This window comes from Paroedura picta, chromosome 13 (genome assembly GCF_049243985.1).
Source record: "Paroedura picta isolate Pp20150507F chromosome 13, Ppicta_v3.0, whole genome shotgun sequence".
Lineage (NCBI taxonomy): Eukaryota > Metazoa > Chordata > Lepidosauria > Squamata > Gekkonidae > Paroedura > Paroedura picta.
In genome coordinates, this window is record NC_135381.1 from 47,988,344 (window position 1) to 48,012,094 (window position 23,751).

General features: G+C 49.5%; 1 long non-coding RNA gene across 1 annotated transcript; it reads right to left on the minus strand.

Moving 5' to 3' along the window:
- Window positions 1-6,550: 6,550 nt before the first annotated feature.
- On the minus strand, window positions 6,551-18,975 carry LOC143822838 (uncharacterized). Its single transcript, XR_013226274.1, has 3 exons — window positions 18,895-18,975; window positions 7,587-7,725; window positions 6,551-7,296 (listed from the first exon to the last, which is right to left on the minus strand). It is a non-coding gene; the product is annotated as an uncharacterized LOC143822838 (long non-coding RNA).
- Between the last annotated feature and the right edge of the window lie 4,776 nt (window positions 18,976-23,751).

Consider the following 23,751-nt stretch of genomic DNA (forward strand, 5'->3'; position numbering starts at 1 on the left):
GGACACTATGACAAAATTATTAGCTTGATCAAACCTCTGCTTATCAACAATAAACCTCTAAAGCTGTTATCCTGCCCCAATAATGGCTGGTTTGACCAAGAATGCAAAACCTTCAGGAAAAAGCTAGTCAAATGTATGAGGCTGAGCCGTCGCAGTAGAGAGGATAACAGAATGTTAGAGCTCATCAGATTAAGATCCCAATATAAGAGTCTCCTCAAAAGTAAGAAAGCTGACTATGCTAAACATATGTGGAACAAACTAAATCTGGCAGTAAAGGAGAAAAATGAGTCTCAATTCTGGAACCTTGTTTCTTTCGGGCTTGCAAAATCACCCCAACAGGTTGAAGCCCAAATATCTGGAAACACTTGGTTTACACACTTTTCGAAAACCTTTGGAGCCTGGCCACCTCCCCCACCATATACAGAACCAAACACCCAGGCTATTTCCATTGACTCTCTAAGTTTACCAGCTTGGCCCCCAGTCACAGAGGCTGAAGTCAGAGGCCTTATTACATCCCTAGCTTCCAATAAATCACCTGGAGAAGATCTGATTCCACCTGATTTATTTAAAGCGTTCCCTAACTGGTGGGCCCCAGTCTTAGCTAGGGTCTTCACCCAGATAAATGAATCAGGCATTTTTCCCAATGGCTGGAAGATGAGCATAGTGGTTCCTATCCACAAAAAAGGCAACAAGACCGACCCACAAAACTACCGCCCCATTAGTTTACTAAATATCGCATCTAAACTCTATGGAAAATTCCTCTTACATAAACTAGAGGACTGGGCTGCTGACAACCATATCTTACACCCACACCAAGCAGGATTTAGAAGAGGCCATTCTACCACTGACCACTGCCAAACCCTCCATTACTTAGTCTACTCCAGTATAGAAGGCCCTACGAGAGCCTTATACGCAGCTTTCATTGATTTAGCCACAGCTTTTGACTCCATCGATAGGGACAGACTCTGGTCAAAGCTGAGGGAAACTAACATCGATAAACGCCTACTGTTTCTGATGCATGAACTGCACTCAGGCACCCACACAAAAATTAGGGTAGGTGCTTCAGGCTCTCTAACTAATGAAATTGCAGTAAGGAAAGGGGTAAAGCAAGGGTGTGTACTAGCCCCTCTGCTTTTCAATATTTATATCAACGATATAGTTCAAAGACTATCGGGCCCAGAATTTGTACCCCCTTCTGTCGGTCAGCAAAAGGTCTCTATCCTGCTTTATGCAGATGACATGGTTCTGGTTTCCCTTACAAGAGTTGGTCTGAAAAAGCTACTTAACAACTTGGGTACTTATTGTAAGGAAGAGTCCCTTTCCATTAACTACACAAAAACAAAAGTTATGGTTTTCAGGAAAAGACCTAAAAAATTTATCTGGAGTATAAACAATATTCCTATAGAACAGTGTAGTACATTTAAATATCTTGGGATCACTTACAGTGAGACCCTAAACTGGAATGCCCACCTTGCAACTATAAAGGCCTCTGGTCTAAAAATCATTGGAGCCATTCTGAGATTTTATTATACCAGGGGAGGGTTTCTAGTTGACCCAGCTCTAAAGCTCTTTGCAGCCAAGGTCATTCCTCACCTACTATATGGCATTGACATCTGGGGCTGGAAAGAACAAACAATCAATAGCTTGGAGCCCATTCAGAACTTTTTCTTCAGACGTATCCTGGCTCTTCCAAAAGGGTCCCCTGCAGCCCTGATGAGGGCAGAGCTTGGTTTTCCCTCACTCAAAGCCCGTGCCCACTTAGCTATTCTGAAATCTTGGAAGAAAGACATCTCAACCAAATTAGATTCTTTAAACCATCAAAGTTTTAAGCTCTTATTGAGCAAGGACAGGACTCGGTCTGATTTTTTTAGCTCCATTCTTTCACGCTATACCATACCAGATGACTTACTGCATACATCAGCCAATATTTCTGATTTACGTGATTGGGTGTTCAAAGCTGACTCTCTGATCGACCACTCTTCAATACAGCTATCACAAGCAGCCCCATGGTATAAAACAATTAAAAAAGACCATTCCAGAGCATCATATTTAGTAAATATAACGACACGTAATCTTAGAATGGCCCTAACATCTTTGCGGTTTGAAATGATGCCATCAGCCATGCTCTCTGGGCGATATCTCCGAATACCCACAGCCCAACGCCTGTGCATATGTGGAAATCCATCTGTGGAGGACCTGCCCCACTATGTCTTGGCTTGTCCCCTGTACTCCGAACCCAGGGGCAAATTCCTTGCCAAGCTATTACCAAACTCTCACCCTATTTCTGATTTTAACAAAGTCACCTATCTGTTATCAGATGTCGACCCCTATATCTCTTATAGGGTGGCACTTTTTGCTCTGGCTGCCAGGAAGATTCGAGCTAATGCATTTTTACAGGAGCCTCCACCTTGATACACCATTTTATCTCTTTTATTGTAACTTAGTAGTCCATGTTTACATTTTTAGGTACACAATATTGGAGAAATATTGTTTTATTTGTTTATATTTGTGCCATATTGTTTTAATTGTGTTTTGTAATGGCCTTTGGCTACATACAATAAATGTTATCGTATCGTAGTGTGCTTCTTAATTCTGTGGCATGGCAGGATTTCATGGGCATGTGAGCGTGTGTGTCTGGGTAGATTTAATTAATGTACCTTCTGACCTTTCGAAGGATGCGGCAGGCATTCCTCTCCCTGGTGCCTTGTTTCTCAGGGAGCTTTTTTGCTACTAACAGTGAGGCTCATCATCATGAATTCCAGCTGAACAAAGGGAGTTGAAGAGATTTCGTAAAGGCCTCCGACATCTGGACAAGGGGGGTCTTCTCAAAGCAAGTTAAGAATACTTGTTTATGAGCAGGTATAAGCTCAAGGCAGCCCTAGTCATGGTGGGGGGGAAAGTTTTTGTGCGTGCAAAAGTGAGATTTCAGACTTTAGAGCCCTGTAATTGTCCCCCAAAGACCCCCCTCCCCTCACATATTTCATGTCCACCATTGATGGCCTTCCTGACTCCAGTTTCTCTCTTTGTTTTGTCTATGGAAAGTCCATTTGTTCACAAGGTCACACAACATCAGTTGGGCTATGTGACGACAACATGGAGCTAGTTCACAGGCAGGGAGGAAGCAAGGCCTGCACAGGGAAGGGGGTAGGAAACAGCGTGGAAGGTAGGCAGGCACCGCTAAAGCTGCTGTCTCAGAAGCTGGGAAAAGTAAAGGCTTTTCTGCATGCCATAAACATAGTGAAATCCTTACCTGGACCCATTATGCACGGCAGAAGCCACACTAGGCTGCTGCAGGCATTGCGCTGGGGCAGGATGCCCTGGCGCTTCCCATGTACTCACGGGGGAGGAATCCCCCAGCGTAATGCAGGCGCACGCACGCACACAACACTGGGGCTGGAAAGCCCAACTCGCGGCCTGGAGGCACCCAAGGCAAGGAGGTACTGGGGGTGGGTGGGGGGAAGGGGGATGTCTGTATTGGATCTGAGAACACTCACATGTGAAGAAAAGGCTGCAGAACCACACACTGGTGGGGGCAAACAATGCTGACAAACAGTAGTTGTGGGCAAACTGCCCCTTAAAGCAAGGAGGGGTCTGACCTCTAACTACACAGGATGCGGATGTGTAAAATGAAGGCCAGGATGTTTTCCAATGGTATCTGTGGGATTGTCTCCAGATAAAATGTGCCACCTAATGATAAACTATCCTGTTTACGGCCAACATTTTGTCTTCGTTTGACCAGCTGCCTATATAAATAAATATGAGGAACCTCTGCAAGCTGGAGCTGTTTTGGAGAGCAGAGGGTGACAAGAGGGGTCTCTGTGAAGGCAAAGTGGAACACTGACCCTGCTCTCTTCATTTTCCTTTCCACTGACTTTGGGCACTGCTGCATCCCTGTAGACAATGTGTTGGGGACATCCAGGCATTCAAGTGACAGTTGCATTTCCATGACCTTAAAACACAGAGTGTGTCAGTGAGGGCCTGTGAAGACATCAGCCGTCCATAATCACGTGGCAGAATGTGTCTGGTTTTTTAAAAAGCACTTGATGAGTACAGCTAGTGACAACGTGTTTCTAGAGAGAACAGTCGAGTCTGGCAGTGTTTGTCTTCCAAAGCTCATGGAATTTGCAATATTCATAGAGAGTCAAAAGTGGGGAAGAGGCTGACATTTTCTTTGGAATGCAGTTTAATGATGCGATGCCAAAATCTTGCCTGTGGGGGACAGTGGCGGAGGAGAGAAGCAATTTAGAAATACCCCATGCCTTCATTTATATTCCCATTGGTTGGCCAACCCAGGGCACAATATTCGAAGAGGAATGAGCAAAGAAGTCTGAATGCAGAGCTGGAGTTACTAAGGAAAGAACCCTCAGCCTATTTTGCTCAGTACAGAGGAACTCAAAAGACAACACCATGAAATATTTAGCAAAAAAGATTTGTCTCTCAAAGGCTCCATTCCTGTTAAAGTTTTCCAGGTTTTAGGTTGTGTGAGATTTTTGTTGTTGTTATTGGCGGTGATTTTGACACAGCTGGGGGCAGAGGACTCAATACAGAGCACAAGAAGAAGAGCTGGTTATTTATACTCCACTTTTCACTCCCTGAAGGGTCCCAAAGTGGCTTACAAATGTATTTCCTCTCCTCTCCTCATGACAGACACCCTGTGAGGGAGGTGAGGCTGAGAGAGCTCAGACAGAACTTGTGAGCCATTCCTCACCCATTAAATATAGTGAAATGCTTACCTGGTGAAGATGCTACATTTTTGGCATTTTGCATGACATTACCAACATCCAGAATCCAAGCAGCAAACTGGTAGCTACATCCTCTATTTTAAAGTGCCACATAAAGTGGATTCCCCAAACTATGTAGTGCGAGCTAGAGGAGAGCAACCAGCAAGCCGCACACCAAGGAAACATGTGGAGCCAAAGTAGCATTATGTCTGCCTCCCTCTCCCTTCTCCCGAGGTTTTTTTTTTTAAAGCAAACTGCCTGGAGCAATGAATAGGTGTTAAATCGTGCAGGCAAAGCAAAAAAAAAAATCCCCTTCACAGTTTAAATACAAGGCATGCCTCTTTAAAGTTTTCTCCCCCACAATAAGGAACGATCTCCCCCCCAAAAAAAACAAAGGACTCACTAAGGGTCCAATTCATCTGCCTGTACTTTGGCGCCCATGAAAGTCTATGGCATCATAGACTATAATGGGAATTTCAGAATTCCTGCCTTTCCTGGGGTTGTGGGGAGGTTGGGTTACAGGTAGAGCCTCCAAACCTTTAAGGGAGCTCCAGGAGGCTCTTCCCTGACTCCTCCAAATTTCAGAATGATTGGTCCAAGGGGTCCACTTCTAGGGGCTTGTGAAGAGGGTGCCCCCATACCTCCATTATATGCTATGGGACAAACTCTCCATTAAAAAAACACATTCCTGTCCCTGGGAATAAGGAAAAGGAAGGTGGGTGCTAGGATGGGATGAAGCAGGCACCTTTAGTGCGGTTGAGCCTCCATACCTTCCCTCTGCTGGTAGCCTGCTGGTTGCTCTCTGGTAGTGCTAAAAAGATCCACTTTATGCCATTCCCCAACTAGCACTTTAAAATGGAGGACATAGCCAGCCAGTTACTGCCCAGACGCTGGAGGTTGGTGATGTCATATGGAGGGGCCAGAATATAATGACTATGCAAGATAAGCATTTCACTACATTTAATGGGTGCGGAAATCCCCTCATCTATGTGGGTTTTGCCCATTTGTTTTCCTTTCTTCTATCTCTGAAACTTGTGGCTCCTGATTTATAGGCTACTTTTTGTTTCCTCCCACCAAGTTTTTTCAACCGTATTTGTGCATCACTGTACATTTATTTTTGTTTATTTATTTGAACTTTAATTTATATACCTTTCTCTTTTGAACCAAGTTGTCTTGGGGCAGTGATAGTATAGTGTTTATATGAATGTCCATAAACTGCATACAGAAAATCTGCCACATTCACAAACAATGCAACATTCTATAAAGCAAACAATAAAGTAGAAAAAAAAACCATTGATAAAAATAAACAGGCAAATAAACAATCAAGGGATTCTCTCCTCTAAAACTGCATGTGTGCTTTCAAGTGTGCTCAGAGAGGTTTAAAAAAAAAGCTCTCATAAAATTATTTTCTAGAACGTGTGAAACATGTTTAAACCAGGGCTTTTCAAATAGCATTATTACAGAGATGCACAGCCAAGATTTGTGGGCAGTAATGCATGGATAGGGCTGCACTTAATTTTTGAGACGTCCCTTTTCCACACACCCCAAGTGACTTCTGGTGTCCTCCAAAACAGCAGAGACCTACAGGAGCCCTACAGGTGGGGGTGGGGGTGGGGGTGGGGGGTCACCATTGATTGGAGAACGACAATATCCAGTGGTTGAGTAGGCGAAGTGAGACATTCCCTGGCCCAGGCAGGCCCTCAGATCCGGTTGCTGCTGGGCTCAAGGAAAAAATCCCAAATTCTTCAGTAGTAAAATAAAGAGAAACTGAATATCCAAATGTATTGCTACTCCTTAATTATGTTATGGACATGTTTATTTGTTGAGTTCTTTCCTCTAGAAATATGAGCTCTTTCTGATTCTGCTGGGTAATACCCAGGTCTGCATCCCGTTTGTTTTCAGGTTCAGACAGTAGAACCTTCCTTGGGATTTGTGTGGTATGGATGGTTTCTGTTTTCAGCCTCTCTTCTGCCTTCGTCCCCACACACGTCCCCTGACTACAGCTCCCTACAACCTTCAGGGGCAGCTGCCTGTAGCTCTGTTTCAAATACTCACTGTTATTAGTCAGGTAAACCTTAGGTCTCTGTGCTTCTAAATCTGATAGATATACTAACTGGTGCAATTTTATATAGAATCATAGAAATGTAAGGAACCTTCAGGGTCATCTAGTCCAATCCCCTGCACAATGCAGGACACTCACAACTACCTGCACATGCACAGTGACCCCACTTTCATGCCCAACGTATCCACCACAAATCTCCAGAATTCAGCCTGGCCTGGAGAGAATTCACCTCCCATCCCACAGTGACAATCAGCCATTCCCTGGGTCTGCAAGGAAGGGCCACAAGAGACAAGCACTGGCCCATCCCCCCCTGCCCACCCCCTCCCCATCTGTCTAAGTTCACAGAATCAGCATTCAAGCTATATGTAACATGCCCCATTCCAATAATGAAATACGTTTGAGGTGCTAAGAAAATAAATGTTGCATCTTCTACTGGTTTCACGGGGAAATGTGGGGACTGGATTCATCACAGCTGTGTAGGTTGCCAACATCCAGAATGCACCTGGAGATCCCCTGGAATCACAGGAAAGTAAAGCAGAATATAAAAACTGGAAATTCTACAGTGGAGAAGTTATCAGGGGACTCCTGGATCCTGGTGGGATTGGTCCAGGCAGGACCATTTTGCCCATGTGTCCCCCCATCCTCATCTTGCTTCTCTTTGAAAGCAGTTACAACAAGAGCTTCAGGTGGTTTAGCTTCAGGCCAGCCTTAAATATTGTAAAAAAAACAAAGGTTTAATTTTTAAACATGAAGGCTTTTGTACAAGATTGCTGAGTTGATATTGCAACCAGATGGCAACTCACGTCAACCCTCCAGCAGAAGGGCTGCTCCCACGCATCATGCCTCTCCAATGAGGCTGCCGATCCCTCAGTTTCTTTAAGATGTCCTTCATCTGACTCTGGAGTGTCGGAACACATTTCTGCAGGCATTTTGCAGTTTATCCTGATGAGAAAAACTTGCTTAGGAGGAGAGTGCAGAGAATAGACCTTACGCACGGGGGAAAGGAGGCAGGGGTGGGCAGTGGTGGAGGTGGGGGGAGAGATCCTGTGACTGAAAAGGCAGGATTTTCAGTATCACTCATGAAGGGAGCCCGTCCTCTGGTCTGTACTTGGCCCTTGGTGTCTGTACAGATGGTTATCATAACAGTTGCCAACGTTCTGGGAAGGATGGGTAGTAGCTTTCTTTTTCTTTCATTATTTTCCTCTATCCCCCCTTGTTTTCCTTCCTTCCTTCCTTCCTTCCTTCCTTCCTCACTTGCTTGAAATCCCCCCATCCGCCTTCCAATATTTCTCTTTTTGCCATCTGCTAGCAGATGTTCAATTTTCATCTCTCCCGAAGAGCATGTGCTAGATTGACCTTGGTATTCCCCCCTCCTGTCAGCCTTCTGGCACTCCCTCCTGACATCTTCTGTGCCCCCGCCATGAGCATCCCTGCCATGGCCTTGATGGGCCTGCCCAGCTCAGGGGTGGGGGGAGGCTAGCACCCATATTTTTTGGGCTTTTCCACTAGTTGTATATAATTCCCATGAGTTCTAGTGTTCCCTCTTTGGTGTTTGGAGTGGGGGTTGGATTCAATAAAGAGCTGTTGTTTTCAAATAACTTTGTGGTCTGTGTCTACCGAACCATCAGACTTAATAGCTACTATATGCCAAAGGCCCGGAAAGGACACCCCACATCTCACAATTTCCCTTGTCATAGAATCATAGAGTTGTAAAGAACCTCCAGGGTCATCTAGTCCAACCCCCTGCACAATGCAGGAAATTCACAACAACCTGCCCACCCATAGTGACCCCAATTCCACAAGCAGATGATGCCTCCCCCCTAAAAAAAATCCAGAATCCTTGGCCAGTCTGGCCTGGAGGAAATTCACCTCCCTTCACCAAAGTGATTAAAGACTAATAAGGTTATTTACTTAACAGCCTCTGGCCACTCATTAGCTGCCCCTTCATACCAATCAAGATGGCCACACAACGCTCTGGCCACGAGATGGGGAAAGTCTCTGCAATTATGTGGCCAGCATCTCAGAGCACTGTGTGCGTCAGACTTTAAAACACCAAAGGACTGTGTGGGCCTCAGTAAGGAAGGTCTTCTTTCAACAACAACAACAACAACAACAAGGGCCGTTCCGCATTCGTCCAAAATAGCACAATGGTTACTAATGGTTACTAATTGAAATTGCTACAGTTTTGCCATTATGCACAACGTCGTTGACAATCTGCAACACTCCTGAAACTGATCCGCAAAAAGCGCTTCGTTGTAGCGCTTTCAGGGAAATCCCAAAAAGTGGATTCCCAATTTTGGGAAATCCCCAAAAGTGGAAAGCGCTACACTCCTGCAACCAATCTGCAACACTAGCGGGAAAGTTCTGTGTGTTACCATTGTTGCAGTTTCTGCAAAGTCCCTCCCCCTGGCTCTCTCCTCTGATCTTCCGGCAAAGCGATTGCCATTTTTTTTTCTCCGAGCGAGCGGAGATCAACGCACCGGCAAGCCTTCGTTTACTCAGTGGGGCTTCCCCGGCTGCAGTCCCTCTGTTTAAAGTTACTAAGCACAAGCAACACAGAGGCCTGTTTGCTGGTTTATTTTCCCTTTATTTTTCACACTGTTTTCGGCCGAAAATCGCGCCCGTGAGGGGGGGGATTTTTTTTTTCACCCGGGGGGAGCGTGGCAACGATGAAACGGCAGCTCAAACACCACCTGCTAGCTGGATGGGTCTCTCCGTTGCAACGAATCAACGCATATTCGTTGCAACAGGTGTGTGTGTGTGTTTTTTAAAACCTTCCTTAAAGGGAAAGAGGCTGTTTGGGAGCATGATAATGGCCGCCCATTGGCTGCTTGACGGCCATGGGCGGGACACAGCTCAGCAATATCGCTTCCTGGCTAGCGATTTTTGCAGAGACCGGAAACCTGTGGGAAACGTTAGAAACGCAACTGGATTCCACTACAAAGGCAGGTATTCATAACGACGAATTCCACTATTTAAAATGGCGATTTTTCATTCCGCAAACAATTTTCAACATGGATCCCGGTGCGGAATGGCCCCAAATGTTTCCTTCCCCTTTTCCCAGTGTTTTTCCTTGCGAAGTTCATTACGAAAAAGGCAGTGTTGTTTGCCAGGCCTTCTGTGGCACAGAAGATGTCAGGAGGGAGTGCCAGAAGGCTGACGGGAGGGGGGGGGGAAGACCAGGGTCAATCCAACACATACTCTTGGGGGGGGCGGGGTGAAAATTGAACATCTGCTAGCAGACGATAAAGAGGGAAATATAGGAAGGTGGATGGAGGGACTTCAGGTAGGTAGGTAGGTAGGTAGGTAGGTAGGGGTTCAGAGAACCTGATAGACAGATAGTTATAATGCAAAGCAATTTTTTAGGTGGTTGTTCAAAAGTCCTGAGAAGCAAGGGGCCTGGGGGTGGGTCCATTTCCCCTTTTGAGGCAAAGCCATAGGACTCTGTGCACACACAAACACACTGAAGCTCTTCTTGTTCTATATTAGCATCAAACTGGGCCACGATGAGGGCTGCCTCTGCTCCTCTTGGGGGGTGGGGGGCACAGAGCCCTTCCAGGACAGTCAGCATCCGGATGCAGGTGGGAGGTGTCATTATCCCATGTGGCACTTCCTGACCTCTTTAACCCTCCCACTCCCATTTGTTTATTTATTCACAATATATCCCCCCCCCACACACACACAGACACACTTTAATGCTCGTTTATCAAGAGCACTCCAGGACCAACATGTCTGCCCACCTGAATCTAGGAATGAAACAGCCAGTCTAGCCACACAGTGCCCTAATCTGGAAAGCCCAGGATAGGCCAAGCCCATCAGATCACAGAGGGAAAGTGGGGCCAGCTCTAGCGCATATTTGCATGGGAGACCTCCAGAGGAGACAAGGGTCATGACCCAGAGGCATGCAAGGGCAAACTCCTGAAAGTCTCCTGCCTTGGAAATCATATGGAGTGGCAAGAAAAGGAAAGAAGCAGAATAATAGAATGGACAACCTGATCGACATCACAGAATTGTTGCAAAGGTCACTGTCCTGACTCCTTGAAAGAATGGGAATATTTGCAGGCTAGATGCAGAGAAAACCAATGATTAACCTATCTACGCGAGCCAGAAACCACACGATTTTATGAGATGCTGAGTTGGGACACATTGATATGAGAGGCACCACGAAGGTCGCATGTTCTTCACGGACCTGTTGAACGAGGGCCAAGCCTCTCCACCTGCAGACCTTTCTGCTGCCGCTCTGAGGGGGCCTCACTGCCTTCCAAGGGGGTAGAGGATCCCTCCAGAATGCAGCAGAAAGCCAGATTAGTTTGATTTTGACACTGTCAGCTAGTCCAAATACAAACAGAAAGGAAAGCCTCTCGAACTGACTTTTTAATTAACAAAGGGAGAACATGGGCCTATATAAAAGGTATAAAAGGTGTGCAAGCACCGGGTCATGTCTGACCCCTGGGGTGACGCCCTCTAGCGTTTTCATGGCAGACTTAATACGGGGTGGTTTGCCAGTGCCTTCCCCAGTCATTACCGTTTACCCCCCAGCAGCAAGCTGGGTACTCATTTTACCGACCTCGGAAGGATGGCTGAGTCATCCTTGATCCGGCTGCTGGGATTGAACTCCCAGCCTCATGGGCAGAGCTTTCAGACGGCTGCCTTACCACTCTGCGCCACAATCTTTATTCTTATCCATGGTCCTATACATATTTACAAAACTGCCTGGGGGGTGGAGCATGTCCAGGTGTCCGAGCTCCAAACCAGGCCAAGCTGGGTGCAGCCCTAACTGGGTCGGCCCTTATGAGGCCAGCCCTCGCAGGAGCTGCCGGCTGCAGCAACAAGGAGGTGGCAGTGGTGGCAAGGCCAGTGGTGGTGACAGATAGCTCTAGGATTGTGACCCTTTTGCCAATGCAGTCCAATCCCACAAAACTGCATCAATCACCTTGTAGCTCAGATTTCACCCCTGGATCCCAGTGCTGAACTGACTGAGCTGATTAGCACCGATTCCCACATTCATGCCCAGCCCAGGGAAGTCCAGGTGCACAAAGAAATTTCCAAGCCATCCGTTAACTGAGATGATTCTTTTCTTGAATCTTCCCCCATTACGGACTCTGAAATCACTGGATTTCCTTGTCAAGACAAAGAGAACATGATTTTATTTCTTTCTTTCTCTTGCTCTGCTTCCCTTCCTGAATTGACCTTCATTGTCCTTCAGTTCAGTTCCTGCATTTTTATTACTTGTAGATGCTGGGAAGTCTTTTGAATTATTCCGGAGGAATTCTCAAGAACCTCCCACCCCCCTCAACATTTTGTGTTTTATTTGTGCTCAGGGCTATCCAAATGCACACTCCTAGTTTCTAGTGATACAGAGAGTACAGACGGTTACTGAGGATAGCTAAGCATCTTGGTTCTATACTAAATCTCTTTATGCCGGAAGATCTCGTGTTCAGTGGAGATGGGGGCCAGTCCAGTCATGCAATGAAAAGCACATTTAGATCAAATTTGTCCTTTGCAAGGAATGAAGAAACTGATTGAAACAAAGACGCTCCAAGCAAGCAAAAGCATGCAAGATGGATTCATGTCATGAGGAGGCCCTTTTGGGCAGGTCCCCAAACATGCCTGTGGTCAGGCTGTTCCACTGGATTCAAAATCCTTTTTAGATGTTAAGGCTTCATTGCTTGAGCCTCATGGAACGGGAAAAGAAGCTACCAGTATGTGATTACCACTTTGCATGTCTAGGGCAATGTGTGTATTTTCCTGCTCCAAAACAAGTGAATTCACACCCTCAAATTATTATTATTATTATTATTATTTATTTGATTTGTATGACCGCCGCTCTCGGAAACCGGCTCGCGGCGGTTCACAACATTTTAATACAAATACAATATATAAATAATTTCAATTTCCAGTCACGCATACCTGAAGCTGGAAAATACACCCATGGCTTATGAACACCAAAGGGCATCAGGAAGGTCTCAGGAACCATGATCACCTGCTATGTGCATCTTGATGGTTAAAAATGAAATGACTGAAAAGGGGGGAGCTGTGTGGGACTGCTGGCCTCGGGAAAGAGGGGATTCCATGGGGGGTCTTCAAAGCCATTCTGCAGTGACTATTGTGATTGCACTGCCATAACTCATCCATTCTCAGGAGCAGAAGAGGGGACCACTTTGACACATGGTTGGAGCAACTATGATACATGAAGAAGAAGAGTTGGTTCTTATATCCCCCTTTTCTCTACCCGAAGGAGTCTCAAAGCAGCTTCTAATTGCCTTCCCTTTCCTCTCCCCACAACAGACACTCTGTGAGGGAGGGGAGGCTGAGAGAGCCCTGAGATTACTGAGGAAGAAGAAGAAGAAGAGTTGATTCTTATATGCCTCTTTTCTCTACCCAAAGGAGTCTCAAAGCAGCTTAGATTCACCTTCCCTTTCCTCTCCCCACAACAGACACCTTGTGAGGTGGGTGAGGCTCAGAGAGCCCTGATATGACTGAAGAAGAAGAAGAGTTGGTTCTTATATGCCACTTTTCTCTACCCGAAGGAGTCTCAAAGTGGCTTCCAATTGCCTTCCCTTTCCTTATAGCTTCAATAAAATCTGGACCTACATGCATACCATAACGAAGGCCGAGCGTCCTAGAATTGAGGCTTTTGATGCTGGAGAAGACTCTTGTGAGTCTCATGGACTGCAAGGCGAACAAACTGGTCAGTCCTAGAGGAGATCAGCCCTGCCTGCTCCTTAGAAGGCCAGATCCTGAAGATGAAACTCAAATACTTTGGCCACCTCATGAGAAGGAAGGACTCCCTGGAGAAGAGCCTAATGCTGGGAGCGATCGAGGGCAAAAGAAGAAGGGGACGACAGAGAATGAGGTGGCTGGATGGAGTCACTGAAGCAGTAGGTGCAAACTTAAATGGACTCCGGGGAATGGTACAGGAAGGCCCGGAGGATCATTGTCCATGGGGTCGCGATGGGTTGGCACGACTTTGCACCTAACAACAACAACAACACATGCATACCAATGCCTGCACTGACCATTTCGGTGTTACTTACTGAGGCCTCTAATCTTTCCAAAGCAGGCCCTGATCACCTGCAGCACACTCTGGATGCAGGTTGGCTCCTGATTACAAGACACTTACTGGCTCCTGAAAGTGCTTGGCTTGACCAGGCCTGTTTTGGAAACATTAGAGGCCCCATTAATTGTATCTGGCTTTCTGGTCCACAGAATTGACTGTGCTCCATCGTGTCCATCGTGAATCGATCTTTTTATTGAAAGGAGCTAACTGGCTATAACAAACATTGGAAGAAGAAGAGCTGGTTCTTAAATATTAGTACTATGTATTAAAAATTGTGTTCTACTCTACAGAGGCTTAAGTTCATGTCCCTTATTTCGACATTTTCAGGTTACTGGCTGTGGATCTGAACCATGGAGAAGTCATGGAGCAGAGGAACCTGGGGTCTCTGAATCCCTGTTCCTAATGGGCGTCATGGTGATTCGGGGGGTGGGGGGGAGGCCAGCATAATTCTGATGGTCCTTTGGGCCTCAACCAAGCCCTGGGGGATGTTTCAACTGGAAGAGCATTCTAGCAAGCCAGGTTGAGGCCAGACTAATCTCCTTTTACAAAACTGGCAGGGCACTGATCCTTAGAAACAAGGGCACTGTGCTTTTATGAGCTGTTTTGCTCCCTGCTGGGCCAGGTGTAAGATGTGCTTGCCGGCTGACAGGTAGGCAGAGCTAAAAGTGCCGTTAGGTTTGCAGACAGAGGCCATGGCCCCTCCCTGCTGCAGCATCTTGGTTCTATACTAAATCTCTTGCCTTGCCCAAGACCCCTTGCCTGCAGCCCCCTCCCTGACATTAAGGGCAGTGGGGCTGACCATACCGTGGCATTTCAAGCATGGCTTGGACAAACACTATGCATTCCTCTATACTGGGGTGGCCTCTCCAGATGTTCACAGACTACAATTCCCATGAGCCCCTGCCAGCACATGATGGCAAGGGCTCATGGGAATTGTAGCTCACGGACATCTGAAGAGCCACGGCTTGGCCTGTATGCAATATCTGCATGATTATGGTTGTGAGCCGCCACGAGTTGGCTGACCAGGAGCAGCAGCATACAAGAACAAATAGATAAGTAGTTTAAACTCAGCGTGGACAGTGTTATGCCAGGGAGCGAAGACAGAAAAGGCACCATAAGGCCTGTCAAGGACGGGATCTCTGGTATGCTGTGCATGAAATGCATGTGCCTGTGCCAGAAGGCCAAGCTGTGCTACAGCATCTCAAGGGTGTTTTATTGCTCTGCAAACCCCTGTGTGGATACCGCAAAGAAGAAGAAGAAGAAGAAGAAGCGGCACGTGTGGTTTGTAAGTGACACCACATTTCCTCTCCTCACACCCCCCCACCACCACCACCCGGGCTGTGCTTCTTGCCAGGAATGGATCATGCAGAGTTTTAGCGGCAGCAAACGCTGCCTTTTAAAAAATTAAAACCATCTATGAAGCTGCCCTCCATCCCAGCCCTCCTGCAGGGCTGAATCTGTTGAATCTGAATGTACCACAACTGGAAGAGGTGGGTGGCCCGAGGCTGTAAACACAATGGGTGCCCAACGCACAACGTAAGGGAGCCCAGGAGAAGGTGGGAGAAGGTATTTTGGGTTCATCCCCAGACTCCTCCGAGGTACAGGGGAGGCCGATGATCACTCAGGGTCTGGTGGGGGGGGGGCAGATGGGGGATCCCGGGATTCCCTCCCCCCAGCCACAGCACAGAGAATGAGGCAGAGCCAGAGGGTTCAATATCCTCTGACAGCAAGCAGTGCAAACATGTGTCAGGCACCTCTGCCCCCCTCCCCAGTGGCCCCACGAAGGACACACCTGGATTGACTGGGGGGTGAGAGGGAGAGCCAAGGTGCAACACAGGGTGGTGGTAGCACAGACCCCACCCCCCAGTTCTGCAGAAGGACGGTGTGGCCAAGGTTCAGCAACACAAGGTTCAGCAACCACCACAGGATGGGAAAGGGCTGGTGGCAGGGGGCAGAAAAATGCAGACCCTCCTGGGGCCAGGGTGGTGGTGGTGACCAGTGTTCCCTCTCCGCTGTGGGTGTGAGTGACTGCACAGCACAGGAGGCCTTGCTCAGAAGCAGAAACTCATCTCTGTCACCTGGAGATGAGATACCCACATCTCACCTGGAGACTGGCATCCCTAGGTCCTCGTTCTCATTTGCACAGTGCTGTGCAGGGACAAACAAGCAGTTTCTAATTTCTAATGAGGCCAGGTTAATTGAACTGATATCTTCCCCCCAAGTAGAACAAAGGAATGTTTGTTTCCTGCTCCACGTACTTGGGGGGGGGGCGTATATCATGGCTGCTGCTGCTGTTGCTGCCAAGGGAACAAGCCCACGGACTAGCAGGTCAAATCTTACAAAGGCCTGATACACACTACACAATTGGCCTGTGTTGGCCGGCGGCTGCCACGAGGCCAGTGACACACACTTGGAGATTGGTTCCGGGGCGCTCGTGGGCTGGGTCCAGACTGGGATGGTTCTGTCTGAGGACAAGGGCTGCAGCTCCCCCCCCCCCCCGAGCCCTTGTCCTGACCTGAAATGAGAGCTCAGACAACTGAGAGCACATGGAGAGAGCTACTGGGGAGAGTTGCTGCTGACCAGGTGAGGCTATTGTGCTGCCTGGGCGAGGTGATTGCTGGGTAATTGTTGGGAGGCTTAAAAAGGGCTGCTCCTCGCCAGAGGCAGAGTTCAGACAACTGAGAGCACGTGGAGAGAGCTACTGGGGAGAGTTGCTGCTGACCAGGTGAGGCTATTGTGCTGCCTGGGTGAGGTGATTGCTGGGTAATTGTTGGGAGGCTTAAAAAGGGCTGCTCCTCGCCAGAGGCAGAGTTCAGACAACTGAGAGCACGTGGAGAGAGCTACTGGGGAGAGTTGCTGCTGACCAGGTGAGGCTATTGTGCTGCCTGGGCGAGGTGATTGCTGGGTAATTGTTGGGAGGCTTAAAAAGGGCTGCTCCTCGCCAGAGGCAGAGCTCAGACAACTGAGAGCATATGATTCTATGATTTTAACATCAACCGAATTTCCACGATCCAGCAAACCTGTTACTTGGTCAAAGAAGGAAACCTGGGTGTAAACTTCATGGAGCTTTTATTCCAACCCCAAGTCGATTCAGTCCCTGCCCTCTACACAGAATGCGATTTCCGTTTGGAATTGGGGCGATTTAAAATTTCCTTCTGCAGCAAGAAGGATTGATCCGGAGTGACCCTACCTTTATTGTACGATATTTTGGAGTGCTTTTAATGCTCAATATTTAAAGGCTGTTTTGAATCTGGGTTCTCCTCCATGGTAGAGGTGGTCATGTGACAAACTTGCCTTAAAGGAGAAGCCCCTAATTTCTCTCAGCTTCTGTTGATCCTGGATTTTTTCTCCCTTCTCTGCCTTTTTTGATCATCTCCCCCCCACACTCCAAGAAAAGAAAGAGGCTCCCTGCTTAGCTTCTCCCCCCCCTTCATGAAAAAAAAGAGGCTTGGCTGCCCCCCCCCTTCTGAACTACCCTAACCACGTGCAGAAGACTTTCCTGTTTCATTGGGGGGGGGGGAGGACGACCCGAGTTCAAAGCGATTTGAATTCAACAGGATTGACAATGGAATAAACAAAGTAAGTGCAGACTCTGCCCAGGTTGGTCTGGCAGGACCTGTTGGAGACAAATCCATGCTGACTTCCTTGGATCACCAAATTGTCCTCCAGATGTTTGCAGATCGCTCCCTTTAATATCTGCTCCATTATCTTCCCCACAACAGAGGTCAGACTCACTGGTCTGTAGTTTCCTGTGTCATCCTTCCTCCCTTTTTTGAAGATCGGAATAACGTTTGCTCTCTTCCAGTCCTCCGGGACATCTCCAGTCCTTAAAGAGGTTCCGAAGATGATGGACAAGGGCTGTGCAAATTCTCTGGAAAGTTCTTTGAGTTCTCTCGGGTGCATTTCATCCGGACCAGGGGATTTGAACTCATCCAGTGCAGCTAAATGCCTCTCGACAATTTCAGGGAGGGATTATGGCCAGGGGCTGAAGACTTAGGCTCCATAGTGCCTACCTGAATGCCCCCTCCACACATGGAAACAGGTGATCCAATGGATTCTTACGGCTGCCAGCCCTTGGAAGTGGCATCCCAGCATCCATGGGTTTTCCTCCCCCCCCCCTTTTTTTGCTTCTCCCTCTGCTGGAGGAGCCTGGGCGATTGGGACCTTGTGGCAGGAGGTGTCTTGCCATGGGCAGGCTAAGTGGCAAGCCAAAGGATCTCCCAGAACACACACGTGCCAACCTCCAGGTGGGGCCTGGCCATCACCTGCTATGACAACCGTTCTCCAGGCAACAGACATCAGCTCTCTTGGGTGGACTTTATGGCCCTGCACCCTCTCCCCTAGGCTCTGCCCCTGACATCTACAGGTCCTTCCCCACCCAGAACTGCCAACTCTAGTTCCAAACCCATGTGCGAGAGCCATGACCCTTGTATCACGGTACACATTCTTGGGTCAGACCCCTGGTCCTTTCCGTGGTCGTCTGCCCTGCCTGGCACCAGGTCTCCACAGGACAGGAAATGCTCCTGCCCCCTCCTTGCCATGCCAGCCACTGGTCCTGGGCCCTTGGCATCTTTCTGGGGTGGCACCTGGGGAAAGGCACTGTCTGGCAGGGTCACATCTCAGGAAGGAGCAAAGCAAGTCTGAGGGAGGCTGCCTTGCTAGGTTAGGCTGTGAAAGGGGGGGGGGGCTCCTCAGACTCCCTGCTGGGGGCTTTCCTTAAGCGCTTTTCCTCTGGTCCAGTCTGCAGCAGCCCCTCTTGTGCGAATGCCCAAGTGCAGGGAAGAGCTCAGGGAAGCCTTCAGGCCCATGGCTCCGATTCATTTCATGCCAGCCCTTCTGCGGCTGAAAATCCCCGCAGAAGACCCTCGTAGCTGCCTTGGCAAGGCTGGCTTCACAGGCCCTGGATCAAAGGAGGCTTTTCTCTTTCCCCCTCGCCTGGTTCCCTAGAACGAATTGCAAAGCATTTCCATTTGCCCGTAGCCAGCGCACTGTTCCCCTTAATGCGCTAAGCTTCCCAACATGATGTTTAGCACATGTTCTTTTGCACTCACCCCCTCCACGGCCACAAGGAAGCCTTATAGTTTGCAAACGAGATGAAACCGCTGTGCATCGCGGGGCCTTGGCTGCCTTCCTGCTCTACTCTGGCTGGTGCCAGAATGGAGCATTGCCTTCCAAGCCCTTATATGCGTGTAAAGCCCTGCCAGGAAAACTGGGAGGATAAAAGTGAGCCGAGAACGAAAGCGCATGAAGGAGAAACTACTGGAGCTGAGGCATATCCTCCACGGGGGAAGCTACCTGTGGGGCACGGGCCTGCAGCCTGCAGCACATGGCTGAGCAGCCTCCTGCCGGTGGGTCTCCCTTCTCCCATGCCAAGCGCTTCTCCTGCGCAGGAGGCAAACTGCAGAAAGGGGTGGGAGGGCTTCACAGGGGAGCCTGAAAATGGACCAGCAGAGGAAGACAAGTCATTGTCTTGGGAACTCTGATATAGCCGACCTTGGAGGTCTCCAGACCTCCCTCGCCCAGGAAAGCCGATGCCTTAGGTGGATAGGGAATTGGTTAGAGAACCGCACTCAAAGAGTTGTTGTCAATGGTGTTTCATCAGACTGGAGGGAGGTGAGTAGCAGGGTACCTCAGGGCTCAGTTTGGTACTTTTTAACATATTTATTAATGATCAAGATGAGGGGGTGGAGGGACTACTCATCAAGTTTGCAGATGACACCAAATTGGGAGGACTGGCAAATACTCCAGAAGATAGAGACAGAGTTCAACGAGATCTGAACACAAGGGAAAAATGGACAAATGAGAACAAGATGCAGTTTATCTTTAATAAAGATAAAGATAAGTGTAAAGTTCTGCATCTGGGTCAGAAAAATGAAAAGCATGCCCTACTGGATGGGGGATACGCTTCTAGGTAACACTGTGTGTGAACGAGACCTTGGGGTACTTGTGGATTGTAAACTAAACATGAGCAGGCAGTGTGATGCAGCGGTAAAAAAGGCAAATGCCATTTTGGGCTGCATCAACAGAGGCATCACATCAAAATCACAAGATGTCATAGTCCCATTGTATACGGCACTGGTCAGACCACACCTGGAGTACTGTGTGCAGTTCTGGAGGCCTCACTTCAAGAAGGACATCGATAATATTGAAAGGGTACAGAGGAGAGCGACGAAGATGATCTGGGGCCAAGGGACCAAGCCCTATGAAGATAGGTTGAGGGACTTGGGAATGTTCAGCCTGGAGAAAAGGAGGTTGAGAGGGGACATGATAGCCCTCTTTAAGTATTTGAAAGGTTGTCACTTGGAGGAGGGCAGGATGCTGTTTCTGCTGGCTGCAGAGGAGAGGACACGCAGTAATGGGTTTAAACTTCAAGTACAACGATATAGGCTAAATATCAGGAAAAAGTTTTTCACAGTCAGATGGGCAGAGTCCGCACTTACTTTGTTTATTCCATTGTCAATCCTGTTGAATTCAGATCGCTTTGAACTCGGGTCTTCCTCTCCCCCCCTCCCCATTGGAACAGGAAAGTCTTCTGCACGTGGTTAGGGAGGCTCAGAAGAGGGGGGGAGGCAAATGGAGACTCTTTCTTTGTTTTCTTGACGGGGGGGGGGGGGAGGATCCAAAAAGTCAGAGGAGGGAGGAAAAAACCCTTTCTTTTCTTGAAGGTGGGGGGGGGGGAGAACGAAGAAAAAAAATCCAAGACCAACAGAAGTTGAGAGAATTTAGGGGCTTCTCCTTTAAGGCTTCTCCTTGTCACATGACCACCTGTAGCCAATCACGGGTCCTCTACCACGGAGGCGAGCCCAGATTCAAAACAATGCGATTTTCTGAATCTATTCAGGCTTAAAAGCACAGGAAGATATTGCACAATAAAAGTAGGGTCACTCCGGATCAATCCTGCTTGCTGCAGAAGGAAAATTTAAATTGCCCCAAATCCAAATGGAAATCGCATTCTGTGTAGAGGGCAGGGACTGAATCGACCTGGGGTTGGAATAAAAGCTCCGTGCAGTTTACACCTAGTTCAGCAGTGGAATATGCTGCCTAAGGAGGTGGTGAGCTCCCCCTCACTGGCAGTCTTCAAGCAAAGGTTGGATACACCCTTTTCTTGGATGCTTTAGGATGCTTTGGGCTGATCCTGCGTTGAGCAGGGGGTTGGACTAGATGGCCTCTATGGCCCCTTCCAACTCTATGATTCTGTGATTCTATGATTCTGTTCTATGAAATGGCTGATGGAAGTCACCATTGGGCTCCTTCCAGGCACTTTCACTTGCTGATTAAGGACAATGAAGTTTCTCCAGCGTGACTTCCCAGGTCATTTCAGGTCAGGACAAGGGCTCGGGGGGGGGGGGAGCTGCAAACCTTGTCCTCAGACAGAACCATCCCAGTCTGGACCCAGCCCACGAGCGCCCCGGAACCAATCTCCAAGTGTGTGTCACTGGCCTCGTGGCAGCCGCCGGCCAACACAGGCCAATTGTGTAGTGTGTATCAGGCCTTTGTAAGGTTTGACCTGCTAGTCCGTGGGCTTGTTCCCTTGGCAGCAACAGCAGCAGCAGCCATGATATACGCCCCCCCCCCAAGTACGTGGAGCAGGAAACAAACATTCCTTTGTTCTACTTGGGGGGAAGATATCAGTTCAATTAACCTGGCCTCATTAGAAATTATGAGCCTCTTGTGGCGCAGAGTGGTAAGGCAGCCATCTGAAAACTTTGCCCATGAGGCTGGGAGTTCAATCCCAGCAGCCGACTCAAGGTTGACTCAGCCTTCCATCCTTCCGAGGTCGGTAAAATGAGTACCCAGCTTGCTGGGTCAACGGTAATGACTGGGGAAGGCACTGGCAAACCACCCCGTATTGAGTCTGCCATGAAAACGCTAGAGGGCGTCACCCCAAGGGTCAGACATGACTCGGTGCTTGCACAGGGGATACCTTTACCTTTACCTTTACATTAGAAATTAGAAACTGCTTGTTTGTCCCTGCACAGCACTGTGCAAATGAGAACAAGGACCTAGGGATGCCAGTCTCCAGGTGAGATGTGGGTATCTCATCTCCAGGTGACAGAGATGAGTTTCTGCTTCTGAGCAAGGCCTCCTGTGCTGTGCAGCCACTCACACCCACAGCGGAGAGGGAACACTGGTCACCACCACCACCCTGGCCCCAGGAGGGTCTGCACTTTTCTGCCCCCTGCCACCAGCCCTTTCCCATCCTGTGGTGGTTGCTGAACCTTGTGTTGCTGAACCTTGGCCACACCGTCCTTCTGCAGAACTGGGGCGGGGGGGTCTGTGCTACCACCACCCTGTGTTGCACCTTGGCTCTCCCTCTCACCCCCCAGTCAATCCAGGTGTGTCCTTCGTGGGGCCACTGGGGAGGGGGGCAGAGGTGCCTGACACATGTTTGCACTGCTTGCTGTTAAAGGATATTGAACCCTCTGGCTCTGCCTCATTCTCTGTGCTGTGGCTGGGGGGAGGGAATCCCGGGATCCCCCATCTGCCCCCCCCCCACCAGACCCTGAGTGATCATCGGCCTCCCCGGTACCTCGGAGGAGTCTGGGGATGAACCCAAAATATGGATATACTAGAAAATAAGCCCACTGTACTCCCAATACAGCGGTCACTATTGGGGCTTGCGAGTTCGGCGGGGTGGCTCTCTGGCTTAGCGGGGCCAGTCCCTGGACCCGAGGCCAGGCGTGGGCCGGCCTGTAAGCTGGCGCCGCATCGTCCTGTACCTCGCTGCCCCGCGGCCTACCTGTGTTTTTGGGGGTGATGGAGGAAATGGCAGCTGGCGGGCTGGAGGTCGACTCAGGCGATGGGTCGGGTCTTCAGCGTGCGGCGATCCTGGCGTTGTGGCAGGTGGCGCTGCTGCAGGAGCCTCTGCCATGTTCCCCGAGAGCAGGGGCCCATGGGAGGAAGCGCGGGCCCGCCCCCAGCGACACGCGCAAGTAGTCCAGGTGGATCGGTCAGCGGCTACGCGGGCAAGGCCGGGGCAGTGCATGCCGCATGTGTGGGCCTCCCCGGGCAGCGGGACATTGCAGGGGCATGCATAAGGATGGGCACGGCCCCCTTCGGCGAGCCGGACGGGCGAGTTGTCGCGGCAAGACCACAGCGGCCATGCAGGGCAGGGTTCATCTGCAAAGGCGAGTTGGGGGGTTTGGGGGGGGTGTCCGGGGTGCGTAAGAAGGTAGCGGCTCGTTTTGTGGATTGGCAGAGGGTGGGGGAAGTGGCGCGGTGACAGTTGGGGGTGGGTGGGCTGTGAGAAGGGAGTCTGCATGGGCGGGTGGGAGAGTGGTGGGGAGGAGCGATGGAGTAGCGGCGTGTCGGCAGGCCAGACCAGGACGGTTGGAGGGTGGGGGGGGCCAAGAGTGTGGCGTCTGGTGGGGTTTGGGGGGGGGGGGCGGATAGCGGCGCTTACCTGGGTTGTGGGAACATGTGGGTGAGGTCGAGAGGGGCATGATGTGTCCGTCCTCGGCCGGTGGCGCCATCATGTGGAGGGACGATCAGGTCGTTGAGGGAGGTTCGGGAAGCCTCTCGAGCACCCCGGGCAAGTTGGGGGCCAGGGGAATTAGGAAAGCAGCAAGGCCGCCGTGTCTTTGACGTGGCGGCCCTGCTCCTTTGGCCCCGGCGATGGCTTGGATGTAGCAGGAGCGCGGAGGCGAGGACGTGTGCCTCGCCAGAGCACAGAGCCGAAAATGGGCCAAGTAGCCAATGGGGAGGCGCACCGCTTGGCCCTTGAGTGACACTCGTAAGGTCAAATCAGGAGCCGCTTCTGATTCGCCCCTCAGAGTTTTTATCCTGGACGGCTCCCGCCCTCTCTCCTCCCAACTTGCCCGTAGCCTTTTATTAATACCGCTCCACAGGAGCGGTTTACAGATTACAGACTAGTCGATATCTCCCTGTGGGGACTTTGAGACAAGAGG